This window comes from Trachypithecus francoisi, unplaced genomic scaffold, assembly GCF_009764315.1.
Source record: "Trachypithecus francoisi isolate TF-2019V2 unplaced genomic scaffold, Tfra_2.0 Lachesis_group14, whole genome shotgun sequence".
Classification (NCBI taxonomy): Eukaryota; Metazoa; Chordata; class Mammalia; order Primates; family Cercopithecidae; genus Trachypithecus; species Trachypithecus francoisi.
In genome coordinates this window covers 15,892,331-15,906,621 of record NW_022681459.1, presented here as the reverse complement: position 1 = coordinate 15,906,621, position 14,291 = coordinate 15,892,331, and the positions used below count along the sequence as shown (strand labels likewise).

Sequence of the window (14,291 nt, the reverse complement as noted above, 5' to 3'; positions counted from 1 at the left end):
CTATATACTATAATTCTACTCTGTCAAATAACACTGAAATTAGTAGGGATTTGGCACCTGGTCTGCCAGTTCCAAGGCCTGCTTTATAATTGCTGCATTATACCACCTGAAATTATTTTTGCTACTCCAACTGACTCAATTATACTCATTTAGATCAGAAGAATTTAGTAGGACTTTCCAGTAAGAGATATCTAGTACCCGACTTACCTCTCAGCTTAAAGACTACCATTTTCTAAGACTAATTCCATATTCTCTGGGGGGGTGAATTTTAAGCATTTGGTTTTAATCCATCTGTAATGTCTATACCACAAAGAAGCTGAAATATTTTAAGTATGATGAAACTATATGTAAAGATATGTGGTATTGATTATTTATAAAAGCAATGACTGCTCTTCCAGTAGGCAAACAAGCTTCTTCTCTTTAGAGGCTTCTTTGCTCACCTAATGAAGATTGGCCAATAAAGTTGAGCCAGAGGGTGTCTAACCTCTGACTTATTGAAGGCACTCAGCCTTGTTGTTTTTGCTTCCATCAACAGTAATGAGTTCTGCATGCCTTAGAAAAGAACAAAGCGCTTGGTTATTTCCCAGATTTTCACTCTCAATGTTCCTACCCCATCTAGCTCATCTGATGCTTGGAGGAATCCTTCTTCACACATTTAAATTTAATGTTAGCATTTCCTTCATTGACTCATTAACTGCCCTCTGGTGCAGGTTAACCAATGACCCTAAAAGAGGTCTCCAGTTGCTCTCCAAGGCTGATGAGCAATTCTCACCCTGCACTTCAGCCAACAAAAATGTTGTGCCATTTTACAAGCAGCAGAAGTCCCAGAAGGCCACACAGTTCCATGGCCTGATATACGCAGAAGAATAATAAAAAATTTTATGGCTCTGGGGAAACCTATCAATCCCAGGAGTGCCCCAAGGCAGGTAAAGCTGGTGTGTCCTCACTCAGCCTCCTGCCTTGACAACTTTACCCGAGAACACTTAGACTTGCAGGGCATGGTCTGTAAAACATAAAAACAGCCCTGGATTTGAGATAAACATATGCACCAGATTCTGCCTATATGCATTCATAGCTAACTGTATCTTATCTTAGAAATCAGGGGAATTGTTTATTTGAAGCATGAAACCTAAGTTAATGAATGGGATATTTTCGTATTCTTGCAAAGCCAAGAAATATACATTCTACTGCCCACTGGGAAAAAAAAACAGGATATTTGCCAATGGAAGTCCAGTTAGGATATTAGCCTCTGATAGCAGCTGACTTCCATCTTATCCAAGGGCTCTTTCAAAAGTTTTCCCTACTTTCTGATAACTTTTCTCTCTCTTTTTCCTTTCTCTTTTTTTTTTTTTTTGAGACAGGATCTCACTCTGTCTCCCAGGCTGAAGTGCAGTGGCGTGACCATGGCTCACTCAATCAATCCTCCCACCTCACCTCCCGAGTAGCTGGGACTACAGGCACGCACCACCACACTCGGCTAATTTTTTTGTGTTTTTTTGTAGAGACAGAGTTTTGCCATGTTACCCAGGCTGGTCTCAAATTCCTGGGCTCAAGTGATCCGCCTGGTCCTGATAGCCTTTCTGTATATATATACATATATCAAAATGATAAATGTACATGGATTTTTCAGGAAGTGGGGAAACTTTTCAGAGGCTACTATTTCACTAAAACCCCATAAGTGGTCAATACTTACATCAATTAGTAGACGCAGCCCCTAGATGAGTGTGGCAGCCTCTACAAAATAAAGTTAAAAACTGGTGATGGGTTGGGGGAGGGATGATCCAAGTAATTTAAAGAGAAATCCTTCCACTAATAATCATTTATGACACTTATTTACTTATTGAAATTATAAAGTTTATACAAACTTTCTGTTTTTCTTTTTCTTTTCTTTTTTTTTTTTGGAGGCAAAGTCTTGCTCTATCTCCCAGGCTGGAGTGCAGTGGCTCAATCTCAGCTCACTGCAACCTTCTGTCTCCTGGGCTCAAGTAATACTCCTACCTCAGCCTCCCAAGTAGCTGGAATTGCAGGCATGCACTACCACACCCAGCTCATTTTTGCACTTTTAGTAGAGACAGGGTTTTGCCATGTTGGCCAGGCTGGTCTTGAACTGCTCGCCTCTAGCCTCGCCCACCTCAGCCTCCCAAAGTACTGGGATTACAGGTGCAAACCACTATGCCCAGAACACATTTTCTTAATATATATTTTTTCATGCTGAGTGTCAAACCATGACCCTCATGTCCTAAGTGATATTTAGCATTCTCAAAATGGTATAGAGTGCCCAGAAGGCAAATGTTTTGTCTTTTACCAAATACACATCACTTTGCTTTTGCATATATATATATATATTATATATATATATACACACACACACATACACACACACGCACGCCTAATATACACATATATGGTTTTTTCCCACACTGAACTCTAAGTGATCGCCATGCAAAGCATAATTGCTTTCGGATCTTGTTTAGTTTCCTAAGAAGGAAGTTTCCTTCCAGGAAGCTGCACTGGCTAGATGCCTTCATGAAACACTAACAGGATTTCAAAAGAAATTTGTTTCTTCGGAAAGAGAAAGATGTGTCCATGAAACCTTTGTGAGAAGACAAAAACACTTAAGTGATTAAAAACTACTCATGGTCTGCAGGTAAAAAGGCATATGTATCCCAAATGTTGAAGCCATCGTACTTCTTCTGTTCATACCCCTAAACCGTGTAGAAGTTCGCCAGGAGGTGAGGACTCCAACAGCTGTGGAGAAATGTTTCTCTTTCCTCTCAGCTTGCACACATCATGGCGGTTGCCTCCCAGCAGCCTCCTCAGCCTGGCGGCGGGAAGTGCAGAGGCAAGGCTCAGTATGTGCTGGCCAAGCGGGCTCGGCGCTGCGACTCTGGCGGACCCAGTCAGCTATAGCCCAGGCTAAGGGGCATCCTCATCACCTGCAACATGAACCAGCGCGTGTGTGTGGAGGAGGCCTACACCCTGCTCAATGAATATGGCGATGACAGGTATGGGTTGGAAAAGTTTACAGACAAGGATCAGAAGCCCCCTGGAAGTGAGGGAGAAGATGATGATGTGGAGGCTACCTTGAAGAAAGAAGTTGGTGACATTAAAGCATCTACAGAGATGAGCCTAAGAAGATTCCAGTTAGTGGAAAGTGGAGCAAATAACATTGTCTTCATCAGGACACTCGGGATAGAACCTGATAAATTGGTGCATAATATTCTCCAAGATGTGTACAAAACCAAGAAGACTCAAGTTATTCTACGAATGTTACCCATCTCAGGCACCTGCAAGGCTTTTTTAGAAGATATGAAAAAATATGCAGAAACATTTTTGGAACCCTGGTTTAAAGTTCCAAGCAAAGGGACGTTTCAGATTGTGTACAAATCTCAAAATAGCAGTCATGAGAGGTGAACCCAGCTGGACTTCCTGGGTCCAGTGGGGACTTGAAGAACTAGTCTGTCTTACAAGGGGATTGTAAAATGCACCAATCAGTGCTCTGTAGCTAGCAAGAGGTTTGTAAAATGCACCAATCAACACTCTGTAAAAATGCACCAATCAGTGCTCTGAAGCTAGCAAGAAGCCTGTAACATGGACCAATCAGCAGGATTCTAAAAGTAACCAATCATTGTGAGGATTGAGAAAAGGGCATTCTGATAGGACAGAAACAGGACATGGGAGGGGACAAATAAGGGAATAAAAGTTGGCCACCCCAGCCAGCAGTGGCAACCCACTTGGTCTCCTCACATGCTGTGGAAGCTTTGTTCTTTCTTCACAATAAAATTTTGCTGCTGCTCACTCTTTGGGTCCCTGCCACCTTTAAGGGCTGTAACACTGACCGGGAAGGCCCGCGGCTTCATTCTTGAAGTCAGTGATATCACGAACCCACCAGAAGGAACCAACTCCGGACACAGTCACAAGAATAGAGAAGTTATCAAATAATTGGGAGGAATAGTGTGTACCCTCAATTCAGAAAATAAACTGGATCTCACCAATCCACAGTACCTGGTGGTAGTAGAAATCATCAAAGCTGTCTGTTGCCTGAGTGTCGTGAAAGATTACATGTTGTTTAGAAAATACAATTTCCGGTTGGGCGGTGGCTCATGCCTGTAATCCCAACACTTTGGGAGGCCAAGGAGGTGGGCAGATCATGAGGACAAGAGATCAAGACCATCCTGGCCAACACGGTGAAACCCCATCGCCAGTAAAAATTAAAAAATTAGCTGGGCATGGTGGTGTGGGCCTGTAATCTTAGTTACTTGGGAGGAGGCTGAGGCAGGAGAATCGCTTGAACCCAGGGGGCGTAGGTTGCAGTGAGCTGAGGTGGGAGATGGTGCCATTGCACTCCAGCCTGGCAACAGAGCATTCAAAAAAAAAAAAAAGAAAGAAAGAAAGAAAGAAAAAGAAAATTCAATCTCCAGGAGGTGATAACGAGCTCTAAGGATCCATCACAGCTTAACTCAAAGCAGGGAAATGGGAAAGAAGGTAAACTGGAAGCTGCTGACAAATCAGATCAAAACAACACAGCAGAAGGGAAAAATAACCAGCAGGTACCAGAGAATACTGAGGTGCTGGGGCACACAAAACCGTCTAATCCACAGGTGGTAAATGAGGGAGGAGCCAAACCTGAACTTGCAAGTCAAGCCACAGAAGGGTCCAAATCAAATGAAAATGATCTCTCACAGGAGGCCATTTGGTGCTGGAGGTGGGTTTCTCAACTGGGGCTCTATGAGATGTTGCTGGGGTTCCACCTTGAATTGTGACTAAAAACAGTTTTTTATTTGTGTGCTGCATTATGCTGTTCTCACAGTAGTGAACAATGATTGCACAGCCCTGTTAATCATTTTGTTAGGGATCTTTCAGCCCTTATGGAATTATGTAGAGGCAGACCCATGTGCCACACTGTTGCAAAGAGGGGAGGATGGGAGGGGAGGGGGATGCTGGCCTTTCCCAGGCTCCTCTTATGCAGTGCCAGCTGACTTACTGTAGTGAACTAACTGTAAAGTAGAAAATCAGAGGGGAGTTTTCATTCGAAGGAAGGAGTTTTTACATGCCACAGCTCAGCTGTCCCCCTGCCACTTTGTTGTAAACATTGCAAAAATATGGATCATGTAGGTTAGAAGTGAATTGTTTGAAGTTTTTGTTTTGTGATTTTCTTGTTTGGCTATGTCTGTTTTTATATTTTATTAACATTTGTGTGTAACAAAGCTGACAGTTCAGTGCTGCAATTTGGGAAGGCAAGATATGAGAAAGAAGAGAGCCATTTTAGGCACAGAGCTACAGACATTTCTGAAAAGGTTGGTGATGAAGAATTTTGGTCTTCTGAGTATACTTCAGTATTCTAGTGCAACAGGGGACACAAATAAATTCTGTCTTTATAATGAAAGCTAGTCCTCAAGGGTTTTATATGAACTCAGTCCAAGCTGTCCTATCCCATTGTGCATAGTCTGTGGCATGCAACTTACAAAACTAGAAATTGTAACTATAAATCACAGCCACTTGACAAGAAAGAATATTCATTATTTTCAAATTGCTTTTGGACTATCAAAACAGTAAGGTTTTTGTTCAAAAATCACATTTAGTCAAAAGGTTTAGGAAGCGAATTATCTTGTAGAAGAACTTAGGAAAGGAAAATATGCATAGTTGATGAGAATCTAATAACATTACAATGCTGGGGCAGGATGCAGTACAAAGACTATTCTCAATAAGTCTTGAGAATAAAAGACTTTATTCTCAATAAGTCTGATATCTCAAATGATGCCAAAAAGGTTTTGCATCATTAACTGAAAAGCAGCAGCTTCTCTATCCAGGATGATGAGTCAACAGGTTTCACAAATATTTGTCATGCTGTAGCATTTGTAAGATTTGTAAATGATGAAATTCAAAGAAAACTTCTCCTATTTCTAGGCTACCAAAACAAAGGCCAATATATAATGTTGTGACATCATATCTGGTAACCAGAGGTCTGTTATCCACCCTCCTGGTGCCCCATCAGTGGTTGTCTCCATAAGTCATTTTGTGTCATTAAAAAAAAAAAGAAAGAAAGAAATCCTGATGTTGACATTATAGCACACTGCTTTCTTCACAGAGATGCTGATATCAAAAAACTTGAAGATACAGTGACGTTCTGAATAATGCTACAAAACTGGTTACCTGTATCAAAGACCCATTTATGCAAAAATGTTTAAAAAATTAAAACACCCAAAACAAAAACCTGGACAAACAGCACATAAACCTCCTGCATCATCAGACATCCAGTGACTTATCAGAGGAAGAGTTCTCTACAGGACATTTGAGTTGAAAGGTGAATTGCCAAGTACTTATAAGAAAACAGCCAGCTTTTGCTGAGTGCTTTGGACATGAAAAATGGCTACAGAAACTAGCCTATTTAGCAGACGATTTTCATCACATGAACAAATGAACAAGTCTCTGAAAGGTTCTGGGGAAAAAAATGTTTCTTAAAGTGACAAGAGTCTTAGATCTAAAAGGAAACTGATTTGCTACCTTGCCAGGGGAATTCTTGAAATGTTTCTGCAGCCACTTGGACTCGAAAATGAAGAGTACAACTCTCAAATCTTTCTAGAACCCACCTGGAGGAACCACAAAACCCAATTAAGTACTATTTTCTCTCCTTTTCCCAGCACTAGTATATGACTCTATGGGGAACCCTTTCTGCAAACCTGCTCAGCTTGAAGTTTTGTCTCTGAAAGAAGAGAATGAACTCAGCTCTAGTCTGACAGTCCTACATTTCTGTGAATTAAGAGTATTCTTCAACTTAGTGCTCACACTCACACACCATAAGGGTTCCCTGCAGGGGTTTCCTGAATTTGAAAGTTTTTTTCACAGCCTATTTTTTGGGTAAAATAATTGAAAAAGGCAGACACCAACGAAGTCTGCAAAGTAAACTATCCAGATTAAGAATATTAAGGAGTTGTAAAGTTAGCTTGTGGAAATGGGCTTATCCTTAAGTTTTAAAAAGTTAGGAAGTAGTAAAAATGTTAGGCTTCCTGCACAAATGGCTATGTTTATTTAATGGCTAGTGAACATGGGAATATATTTTTATCCTCCTAGCTAGCAGTTCTGTTTGGTAAACCAGACTAGAATGATTGAGAGGGGCAAAGAGAATAGGCAGGACCTTCCTTCTACAGCTTTACATATTTAGAATGTTAATTCTGAATGGTGTGGAAGTTACCTTGAAAAGATTGATAAGAGGTTTATTGCTATTATTTAGGGGAATAGGGAGGATAGAATTTTGGTGCCTTCCTCAGCAGACATACTCCATGACAAAGATTCTTTTATTTTGATAGTGCATGACAGAAGGACGTGGAAAAAAATGGACCCTATGCCTACAGAATACACAACTCTGTGGAACTAAGTTGTTTTTGCTTTGTGAAAGTTGCCACTCTACAGAAAGATTTTGATTTTATAGTTTGTTTTTAGTTGCCTTTTATATTTATTTGTATTTGGTAAGGCTCGGTTGTTATACAAGCTGTTCCTTCCCAGCTACAAAATCCTGCGTTTGGTTGTAACCTGAACTCATTAAAAGACTTGTTTTCAGGTTTATCAACTGTTTATTTTCACTGACCTTTGAGCATGTTATTTTATAAATGATGAGATTCCAGGGTAGGAGGTGAGTGCTTTTTATTCCCCTTTAGTTTTTCCTTCTAAAAATTATGTCAGTTAAAAAACAAAACAAAACAAAAAAAAAAACCTGCAGTCTTGTGGTTTAGAAAACTTGTGTAGCTCTATAGAGAAAAGAATGTTCAACTTTGTATTTTAAACATGTTTCTCTAAGGTTAAACATGGTTTTCAAATGTTATTTTTACTTGTACTTTGCTTTTGGTACAGCCAAATATCAACCTTGTTTTTCATGGTTCCTGATATTTTCAGAAAAATCAAAATAAATTTGTTCCCTAAAAAAAAAAAATTAGTTTGCCAATGGTCTAGGAAGCTCTAACCTCATCATTCTATTGGTAGCATAGTTTATTCCTAACCAGACACACATGGGTTAATGGACCCACAAGGTTTAGGTCTTTCCTAATGGTGTCAATTGGGTGATTTTTATACAAGCAACCTGCCTCCTCTTTTTAATTCTGTCTTCCCTGTAAGTATTCCTACACTAAAAGGAAAAAATACATTTTTCATTTTACCAAAAAAAAAATTACCTAAATTAGGGTTTTTATAGTAACAATGTCTTCATAGTTATGGACTACCTTTCCTTCCTTTAAAAAAAAAAAAAAGGCAACAAAACATCCACAAAAGTCACTTTCACCCACCACAGAAAACCCTACCTCCCGCCATCCAAAAATGCCACCTTTGAGCTGCCAACAGGATTTCTCACTATTCCTTAGGCATTCCTCCAGATAGTTTTTTCAAAGTCTGACTTAACTCACCACAGTTTAACCTGAGATTTGTAGAGGTCAGACTCTAGCAAAATATGATTACAAAAAATGGAGATTAAACTAGTTTTAAACTGCATAAATATATATATATATAAATCCATCAATTCTCTCAACTGCAGCAGTCTAATCATTAATCAATAATCTATCAATTGACATAACCTACATGATATTAATTACATTATTACATAGAATTCATCTGTGTAGAGCAACACTGTCCAATAGAAATATGACTTATATGTGCAATGTAAGTTTTCTTGTAACAGCATTCATTAAGTTAAAACAAGTTAAAATTAAATTTAATAATATATTTTATTTAACCCAATATATCCAAACTAGTATCATTTTAACATGTCATCAATATTTTAAAATTATTGCCAGGCACAGTGGCTCACACCTGTAATTCCAGCACTTTGGGAGGCTGAGGCAGGTGGATCACTTGAGGTCAGGAGTTTGTACCAGCCTGGGCAACATAGGGAAACCCCGTCTCTACTAAAAATACAAAAATTAGCCAGGCACAGTAGCATGTGCCTGTAGTTCCAGCTACTTGGGAGACTGAGGCAGGAGAATTGCTTAAACCCAGGAGGAGGAGGTTGCAGTGAGCTGACATTGTGTCACTGCACTCCAGCCTAGATGACAGAACAAGACTGTCTCAAAAACAAAACAAAGCAAAAATCATCAAGGTATTTTTGTACTCTTCTTTACAAAATCCATAGTGTATCTTAGACTTCCTGCACATCTCATTACATTCTAGATACAATTCCAGGGCACAGTAGCTCCAGGTGGGGTGGACAGTGCAGGTCCAGAGGGTGCTGGGTTAAAGGGTTGGACAAACACTGCGTGAACACTACCAGTTCTCCCAGTCTTCAATGTGCCCATAGATGTCAGAAGATTAAATTAGTCTCTTATATCCACTTACGTTTGTCTCTTTAGAGAATCTGACTAGTGTGTAAAGTTTAAATTGCTTTTAAGTTGGTATTAGTTGCACCATGTTAAGAAAATAAAATCAGTGTTGATTTGCTGTATTCTTCTCCTATTGCTACTATAACAAATTATCACAAATTTATTGGCTTAAAACAACACAGTTCAGGAGATCAGAAGTCTAAAACAGGTTGGCATGGTTGTGTTCCTTCTGGAGGCTCTTGGGGGAATCCATTTCCTTGCGTTTTCCAGCTTCTGGAGGTGGCCTGCATTCCTTGGCTCAGGGCCCCTTCGTCCATCTTCAAAACAAAAGAAGCAGCATATCATCTTCAACTCTCTCTCTCTCTTTCTCTCTCCTCTGCTCAAACATCATATCTCCTACTCTTATTTCTGACTTTCTTCCTCCCTCATAGGAGAAGCCTTTTGATGACATTGAACCCACCTGGTTAATCCAGGATAATCTCCCCACATCAAGATCCTTAACTTAATCATGTGTACAAACTCCCTTTTGCCATGTAAGGTTCATATTCACAGATTCTGAGGATTAGGATGTGAATATCTTTGGAGGACCACGGCAGACAGAATTGTCTACCACAATGAAATAGGCTCATATGCTCAACTCAGATCTACAGGTGAGATTTTGTCACATCTAATTATGACATAGCTATGGCAAAAACTAGCTATGCCCTCGATCAGTGATCCCCAGCCTTTTTAGCACCAAGGACCAGTTTCGTGAAGGCAGTTTTTCCATGGCCAGGAGGCGGAGGGGATAGTTTCAGGACAAAACTGTTCCACCTCAAATCATCAGGCATTAACTAGAATCTCATAAGAAGCACACCACCTAGATCCCTCGCATGTGCAGTTCACCATAGGGTTCGTGCTCTTATGAGAATCTAATGCTGCTGCCGATCTCACAGGAGGCGGAGCTCAGGCAGTAATGCTCATTTACTTGCCACTCACCTCCTGCTGTGCAGCTCAGGAACAGGCCACAGACGAATACCGGTCCATGGTCCAGGGGTTCGGGACCTCTGTCCTGGGTGACTATTTGTTCCAAGCAGTATTTCATAAAACTAAAAATGTAGTGTAATAAATATTAGACACATGCTTGGCTTTAATAAGTGAATGTGGCGGTTTCTAGAATTTAAATATATATGCTTAGGGAAAGGCAAGATAGTAGGTATATGAGTTGAATCTGGAAAGAAAGACTTCAGCTGTGTAGTACCTATTTTTTAAGCCGTTGTTCCAAATTTGCCAGGAAAAATCTTCACCTTCACACTCAAGTAATTAGTACCACATTTAGCATGGAGTATACTTTGTCACAAGGATAGGCTGAGACGGGCGGATCACGAGGTCAGGAGATCGAGACCATCCTGGCTAACACGGTGAAACCCTGTCTCTACTAAAAAATACAAAAAAATTAGCCGGGCGAGGTGGCGGACGCCTGTAGTCCCAGCTACTCGGGAGGCTGAGGCAGGAGAATGGCGTGAACCCGGGAGGTGGAGCTTGCAGTGAGCTGAGATCTGGCCACAGCACTCCAGCCTGGGCGGCAGAGCGAGACTCTGTCTCAAAAAAAAAAAAAAAAAAAAAAAGAATTTACTCTTTGCTAAATACATGTGATGAAGTAAAAAACATCTTAAATCAACAAATATCTAATAAGAATATTATGAGGAAGGCACAGTGCCCAGTACAAAATATACCATAACTTAAACTATAAATTTAACTTTCTTAAGAATAACGACTACTTTAAAAATTTTCCTTCCTTAGCAAGTCAGTGCAAGCAAACTGTTCATGGATTCCACTGGAATACTGCCCTTTAATACTTTCTCTTCAATTTAATCTTATTTGGAGGTTCTGTTTACACACTGAAAGAGAAAATTGAGGCAACAATTCCAATTTTAAAACATGTGTTCCTAAACTGCCTGGATCAACATCTGAGTTTGCACCATCCCTGTGTGCTCAGGCTCCAAGTCTCTTGTCCTTGGGGGATGGACAGATACACCTTGACTTGTGATGGGGTTATGTCACAATAAACTAATCATAAATTGAAAATATCTTAAGTTTAAAATGCATTTAATACACCAAATCTACAGAATATCGTGGCTTAGCCTACCCTTCTTGAAACATGCTCAGAATACTTACATCAGCCTACAGATGGGCAACATTACCCAACACAAAGCCTATTTTATAAGGTGTGGAATATCTCATGTAATTTTTTGAATACTATACTGAAAGTAAAAACCAGGATGACTGTATGGGCACTCCAATTAGAGTTTCTACTGAATGCTTTTCACTTTTGCACCATCATAAAGTCAAAAAAGCGTAAGTGGAACCATTGTTAGGTTGGGGACCATTTCTAATTCTCAGCTCATGCTGCAATAACAAAATACCATAGACTGAGTGGCTCAACAACGGACATTTATTTCCACAGTTATGGAGGCCAGAAGTCTTCATGCACCAGCATGGTTGGAGCTAGATTCCTCTTTCTGGCTTGCAGATGGCCGCCTTCTCCCTATGTCCTCACAATGGCAGAAAGAGAGACACACAGCAAGCTCTCTGGTGCCACTTCTTTTAACAGTACTAATCCCATCGTGAGGCCATGGCCTCATGACCTCATCTAAACTTAATTATCTCCCAAAGGCCGCATCTCCAAATACGATGACATTGGGGGTTAAGGCTTCAAAATATGAATTTTACAGGGACGTAATTCAGTCCATAGCATGGAATATGCAGGACCTAGGCAAAAAAGGTATCTCATTGTGGTTTTGATTTGCATTTCTCTGATGGCGAGTGATGATGAGCATTTTTTCATGTGTCTGTTGGCTGTATGGATGTCTTCTTTTGAGAAATGTCTGTTCATATCCTTTGCCCACTTTTTGATGGGGTTGTTTGTTTTTTTCTTGTATATTTGTTTGAGTTCTTTGTAGATTCTGGATATTAGCCCTTTGTCCGATGAGTAGGTTGCAAAAATTTTCTCCCATTCTGTAGGTTGCCTGTTCACTCTGATGGTAGTTTCTTTAGCTGTGCAAAAGCTCTTTAGTTTAATTAGATCCCATGTGTCAATTTTTGCTTTTGCTGCCGTTGCTTTTGGTGTTTTAGACATGAAGTCCTTGCCCATGCCTATGTCCTGAATGGTACTACCTAGATTTTCTTCTAGGGTTTTTATGGTATTAGGTCTAACATTTAAGTCTCTAATCCATCTTGAATTAATTTTCGTATAAGGGGTAAGGAAAGGATCAGTTTCAGCTTTCTACTTATGGCTAGCCAATTTTCCCAGCACCATTTATTAAATAGGGAATCCTTTCCCCATTTCTTGTTTCTCTCAGGTTTGTCAAAGATCAGATGGCTGTAACAATGAGATACCATCTCACACCAGTTAGAATGGCAATCATTAAGAAGTCAGGAAACAACAGGTGTTGGAGAGGATGTGGAGAAATAGGAACACTTTTACACTGTTGGTGGGATTGTAAACTAGTTCAACCATTATGGAAAACAGTATGGCGATTCCTCAAGGATCTAGAACTAGAAGTACCATATGACCCAGCCATCCCACTACTGGGTATATACCCAAAGGATTATAAATTCCTCTACTACAAAGACACATGCACACGTATGTTTATTGCGGCACTATTCACAATAGCAAAGACTTGGAATCAACCCAAATGTCCATCTGTGACAGACTGGATTAAGAAAAAGTGGCACATATACACCATGGAATACTATGCAGCCATCAAAAAGGATGAGTTTGCGTCCTTTGTAGGGACATGGATGCAGCTGGAAACCATCATTCTTAGCAAACTATCACAAGAAGAGAAAACCAAACACCGCATGTTCTCACTCATAGGTGGGAACTGAACAATGAGATCACTTGGACTCGGGAAGGGGAACATCACACACTGGGGCCTATCATGGGGAGGGGGGAGGAGGGAGGGATTGCATTGGGGAGTTATACATGATATAAACGTCATGCACATGTACCCTAGAACTTAAAGTATAATAAAAAAAAAAAAAAAAGGGCCTCAGGGTGATGGACCTATTCTGGCAAACTGGATCAAACTCAGCCCTTTAGTCATCCTGCAGCGTTCCTGGTGGCTTCTTCCAGACACCCCAGGCTATGGGGAGAAGAGTGAATATGATTACTGCTGAAAGCTCATTTCTCAGGTTCTGTAAATACGGGTTCAATGTGCAACCCTCAAAGGGAATTTTCTACCCAAAACTATAGCTTTGCAGCTAAACAATTATATTCTTGAAATGATGCCTAGGGAGACTGAGTTTTCTTAAATAACAAATCTAAGGAGAAACCAAATGCCTAGCAAGCAAGACAACTTTCTTGCCTAATTTTACTTTTTAAAATATTTTTTACTTTCTTGAAATAGAAATAAATAGGGTGAAGTTCTATATGCCAGGGAAAAGATTCACTTACTGATTCTTGAACTAAAATATCACTGTGCTGAAAAGAGAAGTAGATGATGAGTATATATATGACAATCACTTTCATGAAAACTCAGTTCTAGAAAGACACTAAATTTCATTTATTGTTTGTCTAAAAAGAAAGCGCATGCATAGTAATTAACGGACAAGATGGTCAAAAAGTAACTGTTCTAGTGCTTTATTCTGGATAAATGCAGTGTAATTATGATTCTTGTGAATTTCAGTAAAGCATGATTTAATACTACAGCAAGGGTGCCATTAAAGTGTGGGGATTAACTTTCCAATAATTTCTAGAAATTGAAATGGAATGTGTTTGGCAATAACATGACATTTTGACACCAATGAAAATATTTTATGTAGTTACGTAAGTGATAAAAATAAATGCTTTATAAAAATTTATCCAGAAGGACTTATAACTAGGAAAAACAATCATAATTAACAAGATTTTGTGAAGCGTGCAGCAGCCAAAGACAACTTTTAGACCAGCTGAAGGTGATGAGGTCATTTCTGGTCCTAAGTTCATAGAATGTGACCACCTGTAGA

General features: G+C 39.8%; 1 pseudogene; it reads left to right on the top strand.

Moving 5' to 3' along the window:
- Positions 1-2,790: 2,790 nt before the first annotated feature.
- LOC117096749 lies at positions 2,791-9,345 on the top strand (annotated as a pseudogene).
- Positions 9,346-14,291: the final 4,946 nt, after the last annotated feature.